General features: G+C 43.1%; 2 protein-coding genes across 2 annotated transcripts in view; both read right to left on the reverse strand.

Annotated features, from left to right (window-relative positions):
• The window catches only part of LOC148501185 (small integral membrane protein 24-like), a 182,241-nt gene that overhangs the window by 113,628 nt on the left and 42,671 nt on the right, over window positions 1-25,942 (reverse strand). The gene's annotated exons all lie outside the window — the stretch shown is intronic.
• DOHH (deoxyhypusine hydroxylase) overlaps window positions 44-25,942 on the reverse strand; it is a 117,621-nt gene continuing 91,722 nt past the window's right edge. Inside the window, exon 5 of the transcript XR_015870074.1 lies at window positions 44-770. The gene's annotated coding sequence lies outside the window, so the exon portion shown is untranslated. The remainder of the gene's footprint in view (window positions 771-25,942) is intronic.

Raw genomic sequence — 25,942 nt, forward strand, 5'->3', positions numbered from 1 at the left:
AATAATTGCCAGTTAAAATACCATTCCAATGAAATCACTCAGGGGGTAATAACAAAAGATTGTGTATCTTTAGTATAATTAAGCGTTTTAAATGTAGTTGCAGTTGCTCTTGGGAGCCAGGCTGTAGCCGTCCTTATTTCACCCCATCATTCCCGAAGCAGAGCTTACAGCCTCCCTATACCACCCCAGATATGTGATGTCATGCGAGGGGGCAGAGCCACTGGCAGGAGAGAGCTTCCCGCACACTCTAGGCAGCTCTTCACACCGCAGGGTGCATGCCCAGAGCATTTTCTTGGATGCTCTGAACAGCACTGAAGCAGCGCAAACGGCCACCACTTCTAGCCATGCAGAGGCTGTGGGGCAGCACCAGTGCCGCCCCCAGGGCCTTGCACTCTGGGTGATTGCACTGCTAGCACACCCCTCCCTATGGCCCTGCACCCCCACACTCATCTTAATGCTACCTTACACATTATATATATATATCTATCCACTGTGGGTAAGGTAAGCACTTTCTGTTGAGGTCCTGCAGTGTTTAGTTGTTGAATACAGTCAGAATAGCTTTCCCCGGCTGGTTTCTTTAAAAGTGATCAGTGAAGGCCTGTGTACTGATCGTGTGGGGACAGAGTCTCGTTCAAAAAATGACAGGTCAGCACTCTGCGTGATTTCTCCATCCATGTTCAGGGTGAACTCGCCAGTCTGCCGCTCGCACTCGTCTCTGTAGCCTCTCTCTCCAACCTTTTGGTCCTCTAACTTTGGTCCAAATGCCCAATCTATGGAATGAGGAGGACAAATACCCAATGCAAAGTACATTTTAATCGTGTATTTATAAGATGCAATATCACACTATGGGCCTGATTCACTACCGTTCCCAACTGTAGTATGCTAATCCATTGCGATCGCTATGCCATCGCAGCCAGTGGCGTAACTAGGGCAGGGCAAGTGGGGCACATGCCCTGGGCGCTGTAGGACAGGCAGCACACGGGGGGCCCCCCTGCCGCCGACCACGGCCTGGCCCGTCCCAGTTAGGCAGTGTAGCGCCGACAGCAGTGTGTGCGGTCAGCGCTACACATTTAAAAAGGCTTCCCTGCACCACTCCTGTGTCGCACAGCTGAGCCCCTTCTCTCCCCCTGAGTGCTTACCCAATAGCGCCAGGAGGAGGGTGGGAGGCGAGCTCAGGCTGTGCAGTTTAACACTCACATTGCCACCAGCGCGACAGCTATGTGTGTGTTAATCTGCAGCCAATGAGAGTCAGACAGACTCTAATTGGCTACTGCTGCACACACACATCACCGCCGCGCGTCGGCGATGTGTGTGTTAACCAGCAGCCAATGAAAGTCAGGCTGGAGCTCACTCCAGCTCCTGCAGTGGGTAATGGGAGATAATGCAGAGTGCGACAGCCCGGGAGGACTGACGTGCGTCGGTGGGAGCAGTGACCGGAGCCAGTGCGTGGATTCAGGTAAGTGTATTTTTTTTTTTTAAACTTGGGTGTCTGCACTACAGGTGGGGGCTACTACTGGGGACTACAACTGGGGGGGTGGCTACTACTGGGGGCACTGCATTGGGAGGGGGAACCTCTACTGGGGAGGAAAACTACTACTGGGGGCACTATATAGGGAGGACCACTACATGGGGCACTGCATAAGGGGGACCACTACTGGGGGCACTGAATAAGGGGAACTAATGAGGGGCTGCATAAGGGGGAGCACTACTGGAGGTACTATATAAGGGACACTACTATGGGCCTGCATAAGAGGGACCACAAATGGGGACATTGCATACTGGGGTTATGGTGCATATGGAAAGGAATTTTCAGAGTGACGATAAAGGGGGGGGTGTCATGTAGACATTTCCCATTTTTAAGTGACCACGCCCATTTTTCATCATGCGCGAACATAGGGGAAGGGGGGGGCTCTATTTTAAAATTTGCCCTGGGCTCCAAATACCCTAGTTACGCCACTGATCGCAGTACTACATATAGACACCCACTTTACCTTACATACAGTACATCCGTAATACTTAGCAAGTCTGTGAAACCATCAGTAACATTGAGTACAATTGCAGCCTCACGCACACTTGCACAAGCTCTGACCTTACTCAGAAATTGCTAACTTCATCGCACGCTATGAGTGCTCAGGCTGCATATGGCATCGCAGTGGCTAATTTATGCACGCCCATGCAACGCCGTTCCAACTCACCGGCACGCCTGCGTTTCTCCAACCACCCCCCATCACCACCCACAAATGGCACTTCCTGTCAATCACTCTGCGATGGCTCTAGGTAGTCACTGCGCAGAACACAGCAATCGGTAGTGAATCAGGCCCTATATTAATACAGAAACATTGGTATAATGGGTGAATGCTCAAACTGAAAACACACATATTTGAAACTTATGGTTTATTTGCACATAGGACATTTATTTTTCTGTTTAATTGTATTACGTTTAGCGGTATTTGTTCTTATAGGCTGAAATAAATATGAGCTATAACAAATTATAAAGTTGCCTTTTTAAATTAAATCAGGGTTTCATATGCTGTGGGTGCCCTGAGTGTGGAAACCAAAATATTAGCTATTTATGGGGTGATTCACAGATGGACACCGGGAAGCCATCGGGTGTAAGTGGCCAATGGTTTCCCTCTGTGCATTCTTCTGAGCCACGCTTTGCTTGTGTCTCATTGGTTACTGCACAGAGACGCATATCAAAATTGCATGTAGATCTATGCAATTTCGATGGGCATTTCTAGGTGGTAACTGCGTGTCGATGTCAGCGACTGCACCTAAAGAGACAGTTGCACTGACAGTGGCAGTCATATTCAGTCACACATTCTGCACCTGTGGGAGTGATTCAGGCTCAGATGCTATTGCTATCGCAGCTGCTAACATGGTAGCACTATTATGGTAATGCAGACTGACCACCGCAGATACACAAAAGAAGCCAGAATATCTCAGTCAGCTGACAGAGATCCTCATCTCTTCCCTCCCCAACAGCAACGACACACTTCAGTTTTGTGAAACAAAAGCCGTCGCTGCCCGGTCTCCGCCCCTAAAAGGGATGTAGTTATGGGATCAGTGGCCGCAAGGCCGCTGGTTTCAAGACCGACATCCGAATCCTGACTAGGGATTTTGCTGTCAAAATACAGACGCCTATTTTAATCCTGATGCCGGAATGCCGAAGGACACCAGCCCGAACCAGGTAAGTCTGGGACGCCCTTAGAGTTAGCCCCGCGGTTTAAGTTTAGGGAGTGCAGTGGGACTATGGTTAGGTTTTTGGGGGCTTAGGCACCCGTAGGGGGGAGGGTTAGGGTTATGCACTAGGGGGGGAGGGTTAGGGTTAGGCACCTCTAAGGGAGGGTTGGGGGGAGAGGGGTAGGGATAGAGTACTTACCTGCCCTGTCGGGATCTTCTCCTTTTGGGCAGCCGGCTACGGGATACTTCATATCCATTCCCCTCTAAAGGCCATCAGACTGTCAATCACTGAGTCTGCTGCCGGACTGCATGCGGGATTGCAGACCCATACTGCACATGCACACTAAGTGCTGGCGCAGGAGTCAAAATCGGTGATGTGCACTAACCATTGGGGTAGCGCACACTCTGAATCAGTCCCAAAGTACGTACATTGGCGATTTTGTGCGCAACTGTTGGGCGTCTCAATAGGATACCTAATAGAATAAAGATGCAGTAGTGTCCACCTGTGAAACACCCCCTAGTGTGGTGTCGAAGCCGGCAGAGACAGGATCGGTTTAAAATTAAATCTGCACAATGCCATTTTGCGAATGGCAATGAGACGCCATTTTGCGACTGGCCATCCAGCACCATTTTAGTGAATCTCGCCCATTATAAGTACATATGGTGATGCTATTATTTAGCGTTGTGCGATTCCCACGCAATAGAAAGAAGTTGAAAGTCCTCACCATATAAATACAGACAGTCACTAAAACATATACAATGATTAACCCTGCAAAACACGTACCATGGTGTACTCCACAAACACGTAGTCGCACAACGCTAACTAGCGTCTTTTCCCAAAACCCCAATACTTACACACTGCACACTTACATAAAAGGTTCCCTAGCATTAAAGTGTAATATTCAAGGTTTATTCAGTATTATTAATGTTGTGAAATAAATGTAATTTGATATCTAAGGTTTAGTACATGGTAAGCAGAACGTGTTTGGTGTTGTACTGATCCACTGTGTGATCACAAGATGTGTCTGCAAACTATGGACTATAGAGAGTTAAACATTAAAATGTGCTCTGTAATGTAACCAGCTTAGATTTAGTATGCAGCGGGAAAAAGGACACAAAGGGCTGTTGGAAGCAGGTTTGTGTCCATTCAAATTGACCTTTGAACTATACTGTAACAGAAGAACCAGGAAGAAGAACCAATGGAAGAAGAACCAATGGAATAATACCAAACTGTTCTATTGTATTGCCTATCCCTGTAAGAGTATATATGTGGACTCTCTAAACTTGGATGCCAGTCTTCTTGCCTTGCTGGTGACGGAGGTTTATATATTGATGCCGGTATTTGAGTCCAGAGCGCGTGCATATGTAACAACTGTACCTTGGGTCTGTATGATTTATTTACGCTAATTGTATTTAGATCACAGCATATAAAAATCTGTTTTTATATTGAATAATAACTTTTTGTGCTTTGGAACCACACTCAAAGTCTGAAAGCATTTATTTATTGTGTGACTCATTACGCTAAATAGCGACAGTTTTAGAAAGTATAGGTAGGTAGGAATCGATAGGTAAAAATCTGTAGTTGGGGGCTCGCAGTGTGAATCACGCTACTGGTCACTTGGTAACACCCGGTCAGCGAACTCTCAGCAAAAGGGTGGAGGCGCCATGGAAGGAGAACGCATTGTGCCTTCGAAAATCTGCTACCACTTTGTTGCTGAGAGTCCGCTACCCGTTATTGTGGCTTAAGGAACGCTGATTAAGAATCCAGGGACAAGGAAGGAAAAAGTTTGTTTTCCTTCATTGATAGATTTTTATGTTTAAAAGGGGAAGTCGCACAATAGCGTAAGGGAAATAATACGTTTTGTGTAGTAGTCGCATTATTGTGTATGCGACTAGTCGCATAATAGTGTATACGTATTTCCTGTATTGCTGCCACGTGTTTTAAACAAAGCCGTTGAGAGTGCACAGTGATATTGATAGATAGCATTGTTGTAAATACCTTGATCAGTGTTGCCATAGTCTGGGAAAATGTATATTTTTCTGCGCAGGAAAAGGGTGTGTAACAGTGAATATTTGTTGGTAGGGGTAACATGTTCCCTAGTTAAGGGTATCGTAGGACCTAGTGGCTTGGTAGTAGATACCGCAGTCTATACACATAAGCAGGTGTAGTTGTTGTCTTTGTTGTAGTTTTGGCTCTCAGTGTGATTACAGTATTCAGTGATCAGTTAGGGTTATTTGAGCATTGTAATTGAACCACACAGTTTTGGCTAAATTGTGATTGTGAACTGAGCAGAGGGTGGATGAAATCACTGAAAAAGGTAGGTGTTATTGGAATACCTACATGCTAGCAGTTGAAAGGTAGTCAAAAAGGGATTAGGTGATGGAAGCAGCCTGGTTATTCTTCTATAGGTGTGTGGGCTCATCCTGTTAATATCGTCCGTAGGTAAGTGAAAGTATCTTGACTGTCTTTCACCAGTCTAAATCTCTATTGAAAAGCTTAGGGTTCTCCCAGAATGGGAGCCAAGCAAACGGTAGAGATGTTAGATGATGTGCTGCTGTTGGAAGCGCCGCTTGGGTCGGCACGGCATATTATGCATACTAAGTACGGTGCTTATGCGATTAAGTACTGTGATGTATGGTTTAAAATGACGAAGAAGAGTGTTAGACCTTTCCCCAGAAATGGCAGCTTTGATAAGGAGGTATTGAACAATGTCCGAGATAGCAGCTGTATGGTGCGCTCTCGAATGAAAAAGGTAAAATATAACGAGTGTTTAAAGTTGTGGCAGCATGAGGGGGATGCGTGGCTTAAAGGTGTGCACGCAACGCAAACTAACGTCGAGAGCATGTTACAGGATAGTGCACAGGCAGCACTAAACTGCGGTGTGTGCGCGCCACGAGATAGCGCGCACTTGCAGCAAGGTAGCGTTGTCACGTGCACCACCACTGCCCTATGTGGATGGGGGTGCATAAAAATGTAACAAGTAACTTGTACCCTCTCTTGAGTAATCACATAGAAAATGTTTATGATGCGGATGATGAACCTGTTGTTATGTCTGCCATTTCCCATGCTGTACACATGTTAGATGCTCCATCACAACAAGCACAAGTGGTGCCGCCATCTTCATCAGTGATAGTACAGGACGTGTTAACATCTACTGCACCCATAGAGGAAGTTGCTAATTACATACGTAGCAGTAATAGACTCAATCCCCAGCCAGGTAACAAGGTCAAAAATAGCAGTGCGGCCGTTCTGCATCACATCCGTACAAAAACTGTTCCGAATGGGAATGCGGATGCGAATGGTGTAGTGCCCACAAGGGAGGTAGCAATGCATTGTCCTTGGACAAGAGCGGAGCTAAATTCCATAATGAATGATTTCCCTGATCCTAAAAATGAATTAGGCAAATGCCAAAGATTTTTGAAAAATTTGGGTAGTGCTCACGAGCCAACCAATAAAGATTGGTGAGTGGCGTTAAGGGCTTGTCTTCCACACAATACCGACGTGAAAAAGTTTATCACGTATTGCGTATTGGATGGAGATGGTCCCATAACAGACGAGAATAACCAAGGTAACATTACCCGCATAATAACTCAATTGGGTGTATATTTTCCAGTAGTAGTTAACTGGAGTAAAATTTTCACCATAAAACAAAAAAAGAGTTAATCTGCAGAAGATTATTGTAACCGAGCTCTGCAGGCTATCACCCAGTACACTGGGATAGAGGATATTAAAGATAGCACTCATCACAGGGGAATGATCATCACTGAACTTATGGATGGTCTAAAAGAGAACCTAAAGACCCGAGTTCAGACCTCACTGCCTGGAGAGGAGTTACTGTAGACACGCTCATAAAATCCGCTATTGAACAAGATAAAAAGATCCTCAAAAAGAGAGAGACCCAGAGCAAGAAGCTAATGGCTGTTAGTATTCAAGCTCTAGAAGGAATGACTGTAACATCAGAGCCACCAGACACACATGCACCTGCACAGCTACACGTGCTCACCAATCCTGCACCACCACAAACACAGCCCTACCCCACTTATCTCACAGCATCAAAACCCATACTATCCACAACCACCATATTACCCTCAACATACTTATCCACACCAACAATCTTTCCCTACTGCTCAACTCACACAGCAACCCTTTCACCCACCCCACTCGCGAAGGTGCTTTAACTGCAACCAAGTGGGACATGTAAGTAGGAACTGTAAGTTGAAGAAGGTATGACTCCCTAACCAGGGAGTACCTGGATATCACCAGCTCCAATTGTGGCCTTAAATGCTGTACTGGAGAGTGAGAGTCAACGCTAGGGGTCAGGTCATACCTGTAGTCTACAGATAGTCAGGTTAACGGGAAGTACTAGGGAAGAACCGGTGATGATGTTTGATGTAGCTGGTACTAAATATCCTTTTCTTGTAGACACAGGGGTGACTAGATCAGTGATAAAATCTCCAGCTAATTTACAGGTGACCAGCGAGACAGTACCAGCAATGGGTGTAACGGGTAAAGTGCAACAATATCCTGTAACTAAATCCACAGAGGTTACTATCGGGCCATTGCATACCAGGCATTCTTTCTTCCTAGCAGCAGCGGCTCCTGCTAATCTACTGGGAAGGGATTTGTTATGTAAAATGGGATGTGTCATATATTGTACCCCTGATGGTATATTTCTAAATATCCCAGAGAGAGTTGCGCATGAGGTGAGGGATATATTGGACACTCCCCAAAGGATAATTAATCACTCTACTGGTTCAGGTAAAAATCCATCTCAGGTAGATCAAATATTATCCCAAATTCCAGATTCACTTTGGACCAAGGATGGACACTGGATTAATGGCAAATGTAGCTCCCGTAATGGTAAATCTAAAAAGCGGTAGGCAAGCTCCAAAAATTCCCCAGTATCCATTAAAACAGGAGGTAGAATTAGGGGTTTATCCCATAATTGAGCAATTATTACAGCAGGGAATTTTAGTCTGTACAGCAAGTGTAGCCAACAGTCCTATCTTTCCTGTGAAAAAGAGTGGTGGGAGGGGTTATAGGCTGGTACAAGACCTTAGAGGGATTAATAAGGTAGTAGAGAGCCAATTTCCTGTAGTGCCAAATCCAGCTGTCATTCTCATGCAGATCCCACCATATGCAACCCATTTCACTGTCATTGACCTCTGTTCTGCTTTCTTCTCTGTACCTCTTCATCCTGACTGTCAGGACCTATTCGCTTTTACATACAGGGGTGTAGAATATACATGGACACGATTGCCCCAGGGTTTCATAGACAGCCCCAGTATCTTCTCCCAGGCCTCACACGACTGTTTATGATCTTTTCAACCTGCCAATGGATCTGTTCTAATACAATATGTGGATGATTTATTGCTATGTTCTGGTTCGTTTATGTCATGTTTAAATGATACTAAACTTCTATTGCTTCATCTCTCGCAAACAGGACACAAGGTTGCTAAAGACAAACTACAGCCATGCCAGTCCAGGGTTAAATACTTGGGACATTGCTTAACCCAGGGGTTACATCTGACAAATGACAGAATCCAAGCCATATAGAATATGACACTGCCGCAGAATCAACAGCAAATTCGTACCTTCTTGGGAACGTGTGGATACTGCAGAATGTGGATCCCGGGTTTTTCTATTTTGGCCTTGCCATTACAGGCAAGTCTGATCATGTCATACACACAGAGGAATCAGAGCAGGCTTTCCTTAATCTTAAGGATAGTCTGACAAGAGCACCTGCATTGGGAATACCTGATTATGAAAAACCTTTTGATTTGTATTGTTTGGAAGCTGATAGTTGTGCAGCAGGTGTCCTCACACAAAAACATGGTGATGCACAGTAGGCCCGTAGTATACTACAGTGCACAATTGGACACTGTGGCAAGATCACTCCCAACGTGTTTAAGAAGTGTAGCAGCAACTGCTCTCTTGGTCAGTAAGAGTGAGGATGTGGTACTAGGCCACGATATGATTGTCTATACTCCCCATGCTGTATCTGCTTTGCTAAACTCTGCCCAAACCAGACATGTCTCCTCAACTAGATTCACAAAATGGGAACTAGCCTTAATAGCACCTGCAAACATCACCATCAAAAGGTGCAGTATGTTAAACCCAGCTACGTAATTACCATATGTGCAATATGATGCACAAAGGGTGGAGAGAGGTGAGTCGTTGGCGAAAGGTGAGTTCTGCAGGTATATTGATGCACATGATTGTATGGAATATCTGAATCAAACCTTTACTGTAAGACCTGACATACAGGATACACCTTTAGAAAATGTAGATGTGACATTTTACATGGATGGGAGTTGTCATAGACAAACTGACACTGGAGAGTTATGTACAGGTTATGCTGTGGTAAATGACGAGGTCATCATAGAGGCTGAACCTTTAAGCCCACCCCACTTGGCCCAAGTGGCGGAACTGGTAGCACTAAAGAGGGCATGTGAGTTAGTGGAAGGTAAATCTGCTAATATCTACACTGACTCTAGGGACGCCTTCAGGGTAGTACACGATTTTGGCGCTCTATGGCATCTGAGAAAATTTATGACAGCAGCAGGCACAACAATTGCACATTCCAGACATATAAAAGGACTATTGACAGCAATCCAATTGCCTAAGACTGTGGCGGTAATTAAGTGTAAAGCCCATACATGTGAGGATGATCCGGTGTCACTGGGCAACAACAGGGCAGACAAAGCTGCAAAATGGGCAGCAGGGTTAAAAATGAATGTACCAACTGCACAAATGATGACTTTTCAAACGACTGACATGCTGAAATTAATTGAGATGCAAAATTTGTGTTCCATTCAGGAAAAGGCAGTCTGGAAGTCCAAGGGATGTGGGCAAGAGTCCTCTGGACTCTGGAGAGATGGACAAGGTAAACCAGTGGCTCTCAAGGTGTACTACCCAAGCCTGGCTGAGGCAGTGCATGGTCTGACTCATTCGGGAAAGCAAGGTATGTGCAAATTGGTGAGAGTATACTGGTGCGCACCAGGTTTTTCTTCTCAAGCAGAAGTGAGCAATGTCCTGTCTGACCTGCTTGAGGAAAACATTGGGAAAATGATCCCTACCGAACCATCCCACATTCCTCTGACTGACGGACCTTTTCAGGTAATACAAATTGATTTAATCCAATTACCACTCTGCAGGAATCTCAAGTATGTGTTTTCTAATTGGGTTGAGGCATATCCAGCTGCCACTAATACTGCTGCGTTCACTGCCAAGAAAATTGTTCAGGAGTTTGTATGTGGATATGGTATCCCTAAAATTATTGAGAGTGATAGGGGTACTCATTTCACAGGTGATGTTTTCCAAAATATGTGTAAACTGATGGGTATTAAAAGTCGACTTCATACCCCCTACCGACCGCAAGCCAGTGCCAAGGTGGAGAGGATGGACGGGACTATTAAAAACAAATTAAGTAAAATCATGTCGGAAACTGGACTGGGTTGGCCAGAAGCACTACCACTTGTCCTTCGTAGTATTAGAACTCCTAGGCCTTCTCTTAGTCTGTCCCCCTTTGAAATACTGTTTGGTAGACAACCTCATTTGATTATAAGTCCGCAGGAAGATTTGAAAGGTGACAACGAGGTAACTAAGGTATCTTATAACAATGAGTAAACAGTTAAAACAGCAACAGCAGAAACTGAAATTGTTGTCACATGATATGCCTGAAACAAACTGTCATGAAGTTGAACCTGGAGAATTTGTTATGATCAGAAATTTCTTGCGTTCAGGTTGTTTGACTGATCGGTGGGAAGGTCCATATCAGGTGTTGCTGACGAGTACAACCTCATTGAAGGTGGCGGAGAGAGATACCTGGGTCCATTCCACTCACTGTAAGAAGGTCAACCAACCGGTGGAGATACAAGGCGGAGATGAGGCAGATAACATGGACCTGTCGATCACGAGCTTGTGCAGGGAGGGTTAAAGGTTGCAGTGAGATATCTGAACTAAAGAAATTTGTAGATCCGTGCTACGGCAATGGACTGGTCTGCTGTGTTCATTTTTGTATTCTCTTCCAGAGTTTCCATCATTCTGGATTGTTCAGGGATTTCTGGTTTCTGTGAAGGGGGACCGATAGAGGAGATGGGAGCTAATGGCAGTATTGATGGAGTGGAGTCAAGAGGAGGAGTGCTATGCCAATCAGGGGAGTGTCTTACCAATCTTAGTACAGTAATTGTTAAGAGATCTGCTATTCTGGATACTCGGAGACAGTGTGAAGGGCTATCGTCTGAGGATTATTGTATGTGTGAGTTCTGTGGGTCCACAGTCAACGAGAGATGCATCCAACAGTGCCAACCAAAGTATAACCAGTATTGGGGTGGGTATCCTTTAGAGGATTAGCACACCATGGTGGGCAAAATTTTAAACCAAACCGATTGTTGGGTGTGCTCCCACGTGCCCCAAGGACAGCACAATGTAGGATTAGTGCCATTCCCATTAAATGTCTCCGAAATATTTGAATCACAAAGAGGGCATGCACTAGATGGAAAATTTCATAAATTAAAACCACCTCATTTTAAACTCCACCAGTACCAAGTAGATAAATCACTTTTATGTTTAAACATCACCAACTCCAATGACCCAGGAAGTTGGGAGGTGACGGGGAATAATCAGATGATGACCTTCTCACTAAGAGCTGATCATGAGCCTATGAATTATGAACCGTTACGCACAATTAGGGCGGTTGGAAGACACTTCCTGTATAAATATACACTGAGTTCCACCAAAGAAATGATTGGTAGGGTACCAGAAGGGGATTGTGCCAAGATATTGCAACGAGAAACCTGTATGAGTCAAATGGGAGAACCTGAAGTAGGATCACTTGCCAGGGAAATGTGAAATGTGTACGACGATAATGATGTTTACTATTCCTTATGTTCTCCCCGATGATGTATATTTTATATGTGGAAGGAAAGCGTATAAGTGTCTCTCTCTAAGTTCCGAAGGTTTGTGTTACTTGGGAAGAGTAGTTCCACAAGTTTTGACCCTTACACATGGTGAAATGCTTGGTATTCATAAAAACACACCATCACCATATCTTCACACACAGTATGAACACAGAGACAAAAGAAATATGATACCTGGTGATGTGCATAAAGCCACACAGTTAATTAGTGAGACAACTGGCTTTCAAGTTTTGGTAGCATTGGATCCCAACAGGATCGCTCGGGGTACACTAAATTTTAGATATATCCAAGATCTTGCTAAATTAATAGATAATATCACCGAGATGTATGATGACACATTCAGGTATACATGTAGGGAGTTGTAACCTTACAAGAAAGAACTCGTGCAACATAGACTAGTGTTAAATTATTTAACAGCTGTCACTGGAGTGTATTGCGTAACTTTGGCCACCCAATTTGGTGTAAAATGTTGCACTTACATTACAAATGATACCAGCGATCCCAAGGAGGTAATAGACCAGAAGATGGATGAAATTCTGTAGCTGAAGTGGGAATTTCGAAAGAACCATAATGCTTCAGTGGCTGAAGTAGAGGAGAAGGTAGAGGAATGGGTTTCATGGTTGAACCCAGTGAAATGGTTCTCAGGTCTAGGAGGAAATTATGATGATGGTCAGTAGTAACAATATGAATACTGAGGTAAATGTAGGACTGCATTACAACCCTGAACTAGAAGGTACCATCATATGATGTATAAGATCTAGACATGCATAAAAATGTGAGTCCCTATTCCCTTCAAGACTTCCTTTATAGGATTGGTGCATCCGCACATCTTTCCCATGATCTCCCAAGATCCGCGGTGTGCGTATAAGGGTAGTTTTATGTCCCTCCCTAGAGACACATTATTGATGATTTAAGAACCACCTTGTGCCATCCCATAAATTAACATTAAATAATATGTCATAATGTAAGCCTAAATTAATTTTAAAATCAGAGTATGATAGCATGTTGTTTGCTATCAAAGGGTGGACTGTCGAAGCCGTATAATTGGCTGAGACAGGATCGGTTTAAAATTAAATCTGCGCGACACCATTTTGCGAATGGCAATGAGATGCCATTTTGCGACTGGCCGCCCAGCGCCATTTTAGTGAATCTCGCCCATTATAAGTACATACGGTGATGCTATTATTTAGCGTTGTGCGATTCCCATGCAATAGAAAGAAGTTGAAAGTCCTCACCATATAAATACAGACAATCACTAAAACGGATAAAATGATTAACCCTGCAAAACACGTAGCATGGTGTACTCCACAAACATGTAGTCGCATAACGCTAACTAGCGTCTTTTCCCAAAACCCCAATACTTACACATTGCACACTTACATAAAAGGTTCTCTAGTATTAAAGTATAATATTCAAGGTTTATTTAGTATTATTAATGTTGTGAAATAAATGTAATTTGATATCTAAGGTTTAGTACATGGTAAGCAGACCCTGTTTGGTGTTGTACTAATCCACTGTGTCTTTGCAAATTTCCAGTACCATCAGTGAGAAGATCGCAACATGTGTCTACAAACTATGGACTATAGAGAGTTAAACATTAAAATGTGCTCTGTAATGTAACCAGCTTAGATTTAGTATGCAGCGAGAAAAAGGACACAAAGGGCTGTTGGAGGCTGGTTTGTATCCATTCGAATTGACCTATGAACTATAATGTAACAGAAGAAACAGGAAGAACCAATGGAATAATACCAAACTGTTCTATTGTATTGCCTATCCCTGTAAGAGTATATATGTGGGCTCTCTAAACTTGGATGCCAGTCTTCTTGCCTTGCTGTTGACAGAGGTTTCTATATTGATGCCAGTATCTGGGTCCAGAGTGCATGTGTATGTAATGACTGTACCTTGGGTCTTTATGATTTATTTGCGCTAATTGTCTTTAGATCACAGCGTGTAACCATCTGTTTTATATTGAATAATAACTTTTTGTGCTTTGGAACCACACTCAAAGTCTGAAAGCATTTATTTCTTGTGCGACTCATTACGCTAAATAGCGACAGTTTTAGAAAGTATAGGTAGGTAGGAATCGATAGGTAAAAATCCATAGTGGCAAGCCAGTTCATGCATGATTCATGAATTTGAAAGATAAATTTTCAAAAGGAAAAATACTTCAATAAAACAAGTACAGAAATAAAAATATCTAAAAATAAAATATTACTCAAAATATTGACTGGTAAAAAAAAGTTTTCTTCTGCTAACAATATCCAGAGACCAACCTGGTAAGAAAACAAATAAATCCATGTTCCATTTGCCTTTGATTAGCACCTTCAGTCAGTCAAACCCAACATCAGGTAAAAAACTACTGGCTCCTGATTTAACTGTTTTTGATGCACCCGATCTTGACTTACATGTATCTATTAAAATTAACATTCTGTGTATCCCATAGGCATGGTGCAAGTTATTGTGTTGATGATGATTGCCACATCCGTGCTTTGAATGCATCTCTCTACTATACTATGTGCATGTATTCCTTGGCTGCATATTTGCAACAAACTGTAAATCATCCTTTTTCTAGGCTTCATATGCAAAACACATGGGAATAGACTAATCTTGCCAATGAAAGCCATTGTGTGGTAAAGCATACATTTTCTAGCTTTAGTGAATTGCTTGCTAAATATTTGTCTTCCACAGATAAATATTTAGAGATAAACAGAGATTATTCCACAGCACTTGATGGGGTCAAATTAATTAGGAGTGATTTCTGTAGCTCAAATTTGCATCTTTGAAATTGCGCATATTGCAGCTAATTTCCTTGATGCATGCTCCCAATAATCTTGTTGATTGTACAGTGCGCTATCTGGATGAAGTGTATGAGAAATGTAAGCCATTTTTGTGCTTTTAAGAGAAAATCACCTGAAAAAAAAAAAATACATCTTTATTGGCAAAATTATATAATTTAAACCTCTCAAAATGCATACCATCCCTTAGTATAACTAATATAATGCGTGGCTTAGCCTCATTAATGGATTAAAATAATCATGAGAGTGTGTGGACATCAATACTGCCTTCATTATATCTGGCATTTTTGAATGAATTAAGTTTTTTATTACATGGGTGATTTACCATATGATGGTTAGCCCCATAATACTGTAAGTATAGTGTCAAAATCCGATGTCCACCAGCTCTTACAATACTTTTGCAGTGGGAAATGGTCATGTAACCCTTTGGCACAGCAAGGCATGCCCTTAAATGCTCACCTTTATCTCATTCTAAAAACCTTGTTAGAGTTATAAGAAAATCCAGGCATGAATTAGCCAGCCACAGAACCTGTGTAATTCATATGTGTCCCAGCTTAAAAGGACATAACAGCACACTGGCACTAGGTGAAGAAGTGCAAATTAATGTCAAGAGTATATTGTTCGGCAGCTTGTACATTGTAAATTAACTAATAATCGTTGAAATCAACAAGAGGGTTCTGCTGAAAAATGTATTATGTAAAAACTTGTGTTAGCGTTTTTTTGCCTCATGTGATTCAGCAGGCGGATCTCGCTGATACGTCCGTTAACCTGTTTATTTTTATCACACACAGATGCAGGCCTCACGGATCTCCCAGATCCGTGCATGCTGCATTTGTCCGCCACCGCTACCGCTAATGCCCGCTAACCCCTCCCCCAGTCCCGGCTGCAGCTAATGGACGCTTCTTTCCCCCGAGTACCACCACCGCTGCCACCCGCACTGGACCGCCATCTTGGTGAAGCCACAGTGAGTACACCTGCTGAAGGCACCTACTGAGGCTGTGCAATGAATTGAAGCTTCCTATCTCTATAATGGCGCAATTGTGAGGTAATAGTTTAAAAACTGCAACTTTCTCAATTACCTGAACCCCAAAAGGCCCTACCCTGGAACAAGAGCTACCTAATAAACAACCCCCACATCTAATTTTGCCCCCTACCCTGAGTTATGCCTTCCCAAAAATCCCCCATAGAGAACAGCAGAAAAGTGGTCCTGACTGAGTTTCAGAAAAAAAAATGACAGTTGGAGCTTTAGATTGTTCCCAAATCGTAATTTATTTTTTTTTGCCCTGAAATTTGGCATGCAGCACCCAGTGACAGTTCTACCTGCTTGTGCCAAATTTCAGCTTGGTACTTCCTATAGCTTTTGATGTGTAGCCTCTTTAAACACCATGTCCCCCCCTTTCGGAATTCTCTATGGAGAATTCAGTTTTTTTTTATTCAGCCGTCTGTGACCTTTTAATACACAGCAATTTTATAGTATCAGTCTCTCATAAAACTCAGCTGAAAAAAAAAATATCTGTAGTGGAACCAAACACTGTGATTTGCATCAGAAATTTTTCATTGAATAAACAATTTTGTAATTTGTCTCATGAGTGTTTGGTTGAAAACACAGTGATGTAGATTGAAACAGCGCACAATCTACCACTTCCATAAACTCTATAACATTGTTAATACATTGTATTCATTAGCTGTGTTCATGCTGCAACATTCTAAATAAGTATTTTCATATATCTTCACAGAGTAGCTATTATAACCATTACTGGGTAACATACATAAATCATAGTTTCACACTGTACATTTAATAAAAGAAGGATAGCGAAAATTCTCCAGTGGGTAGTGTAGGAAATGGCTTCTGCACACTATATACCAGAGAAGGTAATGGTTGCTGTATATATATATATATATATATATATATACATACATATACAGTCAGGTTCATAAATATTGGGACATTGGCCCTGATTCAGACCCACTCGCAATTGGGCGTACGTACGTTCGGCGTACGTAAAAAAATATTTAAATTCAAGCACTCGCTCGTATTTTTGTACGCAGCAAAAAATCCGCCCCAAACTCAGCCGACCCCTCCTCTAACTAACGAGCGTGCCAAATAGCGAGCGTGCATCCCCGAAATGGCTTGAAGGGAACGCACGCACAAGTTCAAACCGGAAGTGGAACTGTCAGATTCCGATTACCTGCTCGTTTTTTCTGCCTACCTCCCTCAATCGTATCATGCCAATCAATGTATCAATTAGCTTAATTATTTTTTTTTTTTCAACACAATGCAATAAACTTTAATCTTGTCCGTGTTTGCTCGCAGAATACGTACGGCTGAAACCTTCGCTTTTATTGTTCAAAAGACATGTTAGCCCCAATTAAACAATTGTTCTATTTGTTTGTATCCCCACAAATTTTCTGTGGTTCATTTCTTTATTTAAATTTGCTTACGCATGTCACTGCATCAAGCCTATCATAACTCTCAAGAGATTTGTGGCCCTGTCGAACACATGACTCATACACTAACCAATAGAATTTGTCCTGTTAAATTTTTTTGGGGTGCTTTATTAAAAATATTTAGCCAAAAAAACACCATTGCCATCATGAGATCCGCCACATTCACCAGGCGCGAACTGCTGGTGCTGACGGAGGTGATGGACAGGCGGATCACCAGTCAGCCTCCACCCATCTCAAATAGCCGAAAGCGTTCCGCATATGCGGAGGTACGTCGCCGCCTGCGCTCCTTCGGCTCACGCCGACATATTGGCCAGCTGGAGCGCAGGTGGTCGGACTTGCACCGGCGTACGCCCCGCTTGTTTTCATGCTTTCGCATGCAGATTGCGGAAAGTACGTTTTCTGGACTGTGGTTTTCAAGTTTATCTTGTGGGCCCTAACTGCGTGTGCATGTTTTCATGTCTGTCCTATTGAGTCATTGTAGTCATATCTGCATGTGCATGTTTTCATGTCTGTCCTATTGAGTCATTGTAGTCATATCTGCATGTGCATGTTTTCATGTCTGTCCTATTGAGTCATTGTAGTCATATCTGCATGTGCTTGTTTTCATTTCTGTCCTATTGAGTCATTGTAGTCATATCTGCATGTGCATGTTTTCATGTCTGTCCTATTGAGTCATTGTAGTCATATCTGCATGTGCATGTTTTCATGTCTGTCCTATTTCGTCATAGTATTTTTATTTTATTTTTTTGGATTCCTGTTGAAACTAACCACAATATTTTTTTCATTTTTTAGGGGCACAGCAAAGACTACGGCGTCATCGCCAGACAAGACGCCGGTCCCGGCCCCTCTCTCCAACCCCCAATTCCTCAATTACTCCCTCCTCCCCAGACCCTGTGGCCGAGATTTCAGGTGTACTTCCCCTCCAGCCCAATTCCCCCTCTCCTCCATCCGTCCCTCCTCCAAATACCCCCTCCCAGGATTCGTCAAACACCCTGCCCCTAGGTTTGGGGAATGTAGCCACCTCCGAGGTGGTCCAGGGAGTGGCTTCTGGCTCTGGCGTTTTGGAGAACGGTATGTTTTTTAATTTTATTTTGGGCACCACAAACTGTTTGTATGTAATCATGTGTCGTCCCCATTTTTGTTGGCTTTCTGTCGCCTTAGGGTATTTTTGGGGGTTGTCTTTACCTGTTCCTGCTGATGTCACCATACACATATCACACCTGTGTGCATTTTTTTAGGGCCCTTGTATTTTTGGCCTAGGACATTTTGAGGTGCTGGGTTTTATCCGTGTAATGTTTTTTTTGGCCACAAGCTTTTAAGTTTTGGTTTGCTTGTTTTGTGTTTTTTTAGAATGTTGCTTCATTATAGATTTATTAATCCCCAAACTTTTGTCACCCACAGAGGAACAGAGGCGTCGGGCAGAAATCTGTCATTGTGTGGCCCGTATGCGGGAGCAGGTCACCGGGCTTCTGCAGGGCCTTGACCATCTGTTGGTCCTCCTTAGGAATTAGTTTTTTTTTTTTTTTTTTTCTAATTGTTTCCTAATAAATCAGTTTTAATTCAAGCTCTGTCTCATGCGTTTTTAGTAAATCCAAGATTCTTTACACTGACATAAGTAGACTCTTCAAGCAAGGATTGCCACAGAATCTCACTACAGATTGTGTGTTGTATTTTGAATGCAAACAGGCACAAGAAACACCTCCCAGTACCAATGTCATTTTCCTTTTTTGGGGTGGCCAACATGATAGTTTACAACATTTTTCAGGTTCCTATTTGGTGGCCAAACTGCTTAGGACAATCTTACGAAGGCAACTGATTGTACAGGATTCCTTGGTGTGTTGGTTAGTACCCCGAAAACATATTACATTTTAGCTCCACTTGCTTCATTACTGGGTTACCCCTTAGGTAAAATTAACGTTTGGGAGTTTGTTTACACTTGCTTCTAACGTGCCCAAAAAGGAAACAAATTACACTCTCCAAATATTTATTCACAACAGAAATCAAAATACAAAGTGGTCACTCACAAACAAAACACACAGTGATAATCAGAAATACACCACATACCAAAAACACGAAACAAACACACAACAAATCAAGAACTGGTTGACGAAGGTCCATGCCCACATGATTTCAAAAATATGGCGTTGCAATATTGGTGTCAGAATATATTCCAGAAGTTTCCACATAAAGGTTTTTGAAGGGTAGCAGGAAGTAGTCATCGTGGGAGTGCCAAAGATTATGCAAACAAACAGAAGATGGTGCAAGAATTAATATAAAAAAAGATGAACGCTAAAAAACCGTAACACATTGGGTATACACACTGTTGTTTGGTCAATAATTACCTAAAATATCGGGCCACCACATCAACGCGTATGGCCCCCCCACATACTGACCTCTGACCAACCTCGGGGGGGCCATCCTCAGGTAAGGCATCCCCTGGCTGCATTGGAACACCACTCCTTATGGCGATGTTGTGAAAGATCCCACACAGGACCACAATTTTCGAAACCATATCCGGCAAATACATGAGCTCGCCACCAGAGCGGTGGAGGCATCTGAATCGGCCTTTTAAAAGGCCGATACAGCGCTCCACCACTTGCCTGGTGGCTGTAAGTGCGGTATTAAACTCACTTTGTGGACCTGGTGTGGGAGCCAAATAAGGAGTGAGCAGCCAGGGCATGCAAGGGTTTCCACTGTCTCCTGTGAAAAAGAATAGACATCAGGATCACTGTGTATCAAGCTTAACATTGTTATGTACTAAAGGTCTCCACTTACCCAGAAGCCACGCATCACCAGCTTGTAGGTTGTTTAATTTGTGCCATATCCCTGATTGCCGGATGACGAAGGAGTCATGTGCACTTCCTGGTAATTTTGCATTCAGGGACAGGATCTGGAGGGAGGCATCACATACCACCATTACATTCAGGGAGTGATAGTGTTTACGGTTGTGAAATATTGCCTCCAGCCGTGCTGGAGGCTGAAGTGGTATGTGAGTACCATCCACAACCCCTATGATGTGTGGGAAGCCAGCTATTTGGTAAAAATTGGCCTTGGCCACACTAAGGGCACCCATATCCAAAGGCATTTTAATAAAATGATGGAGGTGCTTGAAAAGTGCCTCCATCACTGCCCTCAGGATCCTGGAAAAGGAGGATTGTGAGATGCCCGCCACTATTCCCACCGTTGTTTGAAACGATCCTGAGGCACAGAAATGTAACACCGCCATAAATTGCGTAAGTGGTGGTATTGCTGTTGGACTGTCAATTTGCCGCTCAAGATCACTTTCTATTAATGAGAGAGTGTCTATGATGATTTTGGGAGGAAGACGGTAGCGTGTTAAAACCTCATCATCGGGCATTCCAAAAAGGGTGACACGTGTTCGAAATATCTGGGGCCTTGCACGCCTACGATGCCTACGCCTGGGACGAGATTGAGGTTGGTCGGCTTCCGGGAGCATGGCCAGAACAATCCGCCCAAGATCAACCTGAAATGGCAAGATTTGAATGTAAGGCTTTGGACCCACCCCAAAAGAAAATTAAGAACAACTTAGCTTGATGATACCATCCATTGCTGCTTACATGCCGGGGTATTGTCATGATACGTCCAAACTGAAATTAATCCCAAAAATAATTAGAAAAAGTTTAGTCTGTGCATTTATGTTTCTAAATTTTATGCTAGACAAAACATAAAATAGGCGAAACACACATTTGGCCAAAGAGCAAAACGACATTGCACACAGTACATCAAAATGGGTTGAAATGTAAGCCAAAAAAGCGAAAGGGCAACCACAAACAATTTTACAGGATTAATAAGCATTTAAAAATGCGCTAATTAGTTCGCCAAAACAAGTTAATAAACAGAGAAAAATGCGCTAATTAATTCGCCAATACAAGTTAATAAACAGAGAAAAATGCGCTAATTATTTTGCAAATACAAGTCACTATACAAACAGAGAAAAATGCGCTAATTAGTTTGCAAATACAAGTCACTATACAAACAGAGAAAAATGCGCTAATTAGTTTGCAAATACAAGTCACTATACAAACAGAGAAAAATGCGCTAATTAGTTCGCAAATACAAGTCACTATACAAACAGAGAAAAATGCGCTAATTAGTTCGCAAATACAAGTCACTATACAAACAGAGAAAAATGCGCTAATTAGTTCGCAAATACAAGATAAAAAATGGACTTACCAAGAGCAAATATATAAGATTCCAAATCAAAAGGTCTTTGGGTCCGAAATTAAAAAAAAGCTAAAAGAGATGAAATTATGGATCCAAAAATTAAAAACAAGAAGAAACACAATGAGACACCAATTGAACCAAAGTTAGACTTCACAAAACTTGCCAAATCAAGAAACGAGGCAAAAAAAAAAAAAGCAAACGGAAAATAAAAACGCAAATCTAGCAAACAAAATAAACTCCAAACGCCAACTCCTTTATCCGCAAACAAGAAACTCCAACAAAGGTAACCTCCAACAATCCAAAAACCCCACCTCAACTCGAGACACACCAAGCCATAAATAGTGTTTCGTTTCCCGCACAAATTAAGGAGGGATCATAGGAACGCACAATCAATGATGCGGCCGCAAAATAAGGACACATGTATAAATACGTCACGAAAACACATTTAAATTCTGGTGTATTTCTTGTTTGGACCTCAGACATGGCTACAGACCAGGGAAACAATGGACAAGAGTCAGGCGGTAAGTCTTTCATGCATTTTGTCTCAATGATTAATTTGAAACATAAGATTGGGCAAGTTGTGAATTTGAGAAATCTGAATATTTACACAAATAGGTGAGGAGGATGCCATGGAAGAGGGTGCTGGGCCCAGTATTCCGGCCAAAGCTGCAAAAAAAAAAAGGCAGCCACATTTCACAAGAAAGGAGATGGAGGTTTTGATTCAGAAGTGTGTGGACATCCTGCCACAGGCAGACAGGAATATGAGTACAAGCCAGAAGTGGAGAATGTGGGAAGAGGTAGCCGTTGCTGTCAATAGGGTGGGTGATTATGTCTGTCTAGCCCGGGATGTCAAACGGCGGTAAGTAAACACTTGCCCCCCCTAAAAACAAACCCCATTTTAAACAAAAGGATAATGGTTTCCATTTTATCCCACAGATGGGGCGACTTCAAATATCGCCTAAAGCAAAAACTCGCGGACAGGGCTAGGCATGCAAGGGGGACAGGTGGGGGTCCCACCCCTGTGTCATTGGAGTTGACGGATTTAGAAGAGCTGGCACAGGGGTGTGTGCAGCCTGTGGAGGTGTTTGGCGTGTCCAACATGGATACAGACATGCCAGACTTTGCGGCTCCTCATGTTGTCCCAGGTAAATCTTGTGATGTCACCAACTCTGAAATGTTAGTGGGCCAATATGTAGATTCTAATGTGAGTCTTTTCTCATTTTTCCTAACAGATACACAGGCGGATGAGTCTGCTCCAGAGGGGAGCCTTGGCCGCCAAACTTCTGCTGGCTCTGCAGGGGAGGAACCAGTACATCCGGCTGAGGACCCTGCAGAAGCCAGTCCAGGGCAATCCCCCTCGCAGGCAGTGGCCCTCCTCACAGAACTCAATTTCAAATCGGATTTCCATATGGAGATTCTGCAGAGGATGGACGCCAGTCTGCTATGGGTGGCTGAGGCCCTGGTGCAAAATGCTGCGGCCAACGTGACCATTGGTCAGGCCCTGGCGGAAAATACCAGGGCCAACATCCGCATCGCCAATGCCCTGGAGCAGCTCGTTCGCCAGCACATGGTGGAGCCGACCTCCCTTCCTGCCGGAACATCAGGATCCTCCACCTCTGGCACAACATCAGCCAATCCTCCAAATGTGCCTAGCCCTGTGCCTAGTCCAGAGGCCACAACATCTGCCTCTGGACAGGCAAGCCCGATGACATCCCGGACCCGGTCTGGCGCCCTCCCTCCCCCAGCCAAACGGGTGAAAAAACGGTGAAAGCAATGGCGACTTTTCCCACACTCCTTCTGTGCTTGGCTCATATTCCTTTCTGGTCAAAACTTCCCTCTCCTTTCTTGTGAATTGTTTTTAATTTTGTGTTCTACATTTCATACATCTTTTATTTTGGCCCAATTATTGTAACTTTGGAAATGAACCCTGCAAAAAAACTTTGCCAAAAAATTTTTTAATTGTGATTTTTTGTTTGAGCAATAAAAACATAATAAAAAACTGACATTGTATTCTCACATTATTGTCACAATGGATTACATTTAATCCTGGGCCAAAAGGCACAAACTGGCAAGAACCACATTTTACATGCCCCCCCAAAAAAGGGCTCTTTAAGGAACGTTTCAAATTTAACATAACGAGGCAAATTCAACAGGCCAAAAGAAAAAGGGAAAAACCAAAAAAACATGATGACATTATTGTTACAATAGGCCCTAACCAACAAATTGAGCCCAAAATAAACTACCACAAATGTACGTAAATTGATTGTGTAATCATCACATTAGCAGCTATGATTTCCACCTGCGTATGCTTTTGTGCTAACACAAAAAACTACTTTCAAAACACATACCAAGCCGGTTTTCAATCCACCACTAATTGCTGATTAATCGCAACAACATCGAGGAGTGCCGGGATGGAGGTGAAGGCCATCGCCAATGTGGTTGAGTAATCCAGACCCTAAGCTGTGCGAGCATTTTGAAGGGAAAGAGGATCATCCAGTGACGTATGAGTCGGTCCGTACACATTTTACGCTCGCATCTGCTAATGTATGTACGCCCCAAAAACGCCACGCCTGCGTTTTTCCATCTCCACCCCCGTCAACACCCAAAAACGCCCTGTTCTGTCAATCACATTTGACATGTCACTTCCTGTACGCTATTAGACGAACGAGACCAAAAAAACTCGCAATCTGCCGTACGCACATGCGCAGTGTTACACCGACGCAGGCGCGGTTAGTCAACATCGGAACGCAACGAGCGTACTGCTGTTTGCGAGTGGCTCTGAATGAGGGCCATTGACAGAATTTTCATATTTTGGCCTCTATTCACCACCACAATGGCTTTCAAATGAAAGAAACAAGAAGTGCTTTAACTGCAGACTTTCAGATTTAATTTGAGGGTAATTACATCCAAATCAGGTGACCGGTGTAGGAATTACAACGGTTTCTATATGTGCCTCCCACTTTTTAAGGGGCCAAAAGTAATGGGACAAACTAAACAATCCTAAATTAAACTTTCACTTTTTAATACTTTGTTGCAAATCCTTTGCAGGCAATTACAGCCTGAAGTCTGGAACGCATAGACATCACCAGATGCTGGGTTTCATCCCTGGGGATGCTCTGCCAGGCCTCTACTGCAAATGACTTCAGTTCCTGCTTGTTCTTGTCGAATTTTCCCTTCCGTTTTGTCTTCACCAAGTGAAATGCATGCTCAATCGGATTCAGGTCAGGGGATTGACTTGGCCATTGCATAACATTCCACTTTTTAGCCTAAAAAAACTCTTTGGATGCTTTTGCAGTATGCTTCGGGTCATTGTCCATCTGCACTGTGAAGCGCCGTCCAATGAGTTCTGAAGCATTTGACTGAATATGAGCATATAATATTGCCCGAAACACTTCAGAATTAATTCTGCTGCTTTTGTCAGCAGTCACATCATCAATAAATACAAGGGAACCAGTTCCATTGGCAGCCATACATGCCCACGCCATGACACTACCACCACCATGCTTCACTGATGAGGTGGTATGTTTTGGATCATGAGCAGTTCCTTTCCTTCTCCATACTCTTCTCTTCCCATCACTCTGGTACAAGTTGATCTTTGTCTCATCTGTCCATAGGATGTTGTTCCAGAACTGTAATGGCTTTTTAGATGTTGTTTGGCAAACTCTAATCTGGTCTTCCTGTTTTTGAGGCTCACCAATAGTTTACATCTTGTGGTGAACCCTCTATATTCACTCTTGTGAAGTCTTCTCTTGATTGTTGACTTTGACACATATACACCTACCTCCTGGAGAGTGTTCTTGATTTGGCCAACTGCTGTGAAGGGGTTTTTCTTCACCAGGGAAATAATTCTTCTGTCATCCACCACAGTTGTTTTCCGTGGTCTTCCGGGTCATTTGGTGTTGCTGAGCTCTCCGGTGCGTTCTTTCTTTTTAAGAATGTTCCAAACAGTTGATTTGGCCACACCTAATGTTTTTGCTATCTCTCTGATTGGTTTGTTTTGATTTTTCAGCCTAATGATGGCTTGCTTCACTGATAGTGACAGCTCTTTGGATCTCATATTGAGAGTCGACAGCAACTGATTCCAAATGCAAATGTCACACCTAGAATCAACTCTAGACCTTTTACCTGCTTAATTGATAATGAAATAACGAGGGAATAGCCCACATCTGTCCATGAAATAGCTTTTGAGTTGATAGTCCCATTACTTTTGGCCCCTTAAAAAGTGGGAGGCACATATAGAAACCGTTGTAATTCCTACACCGTTCACCTGATTTGGATGTAATTACACTCAAATTAAATCTGAAAGTCTGCAGTTAAAGCACATCTTGTTTGTTTCATTTCAAAGCCATTGTGGTGGTGAATAGAGGCCAAAATATGAAAATTCTGTCAATGTCCCAATATTTATGGAC

Source organism: Taudactylus pleione, unplaced genomic scaffold (genome assembly GCF_031769625.1).
Source record: "Taudactylus pleione unplaced genomic scaffold, aTauple2 ptg000529l, whole genome shotgun sequence".
Classification (NCBI taxonomy): Eukaryota; Metazoa; Chordata; class Amphibia; order Anura; family Myobatrachidae; genus Taudactylus; species Taudactylus pleione.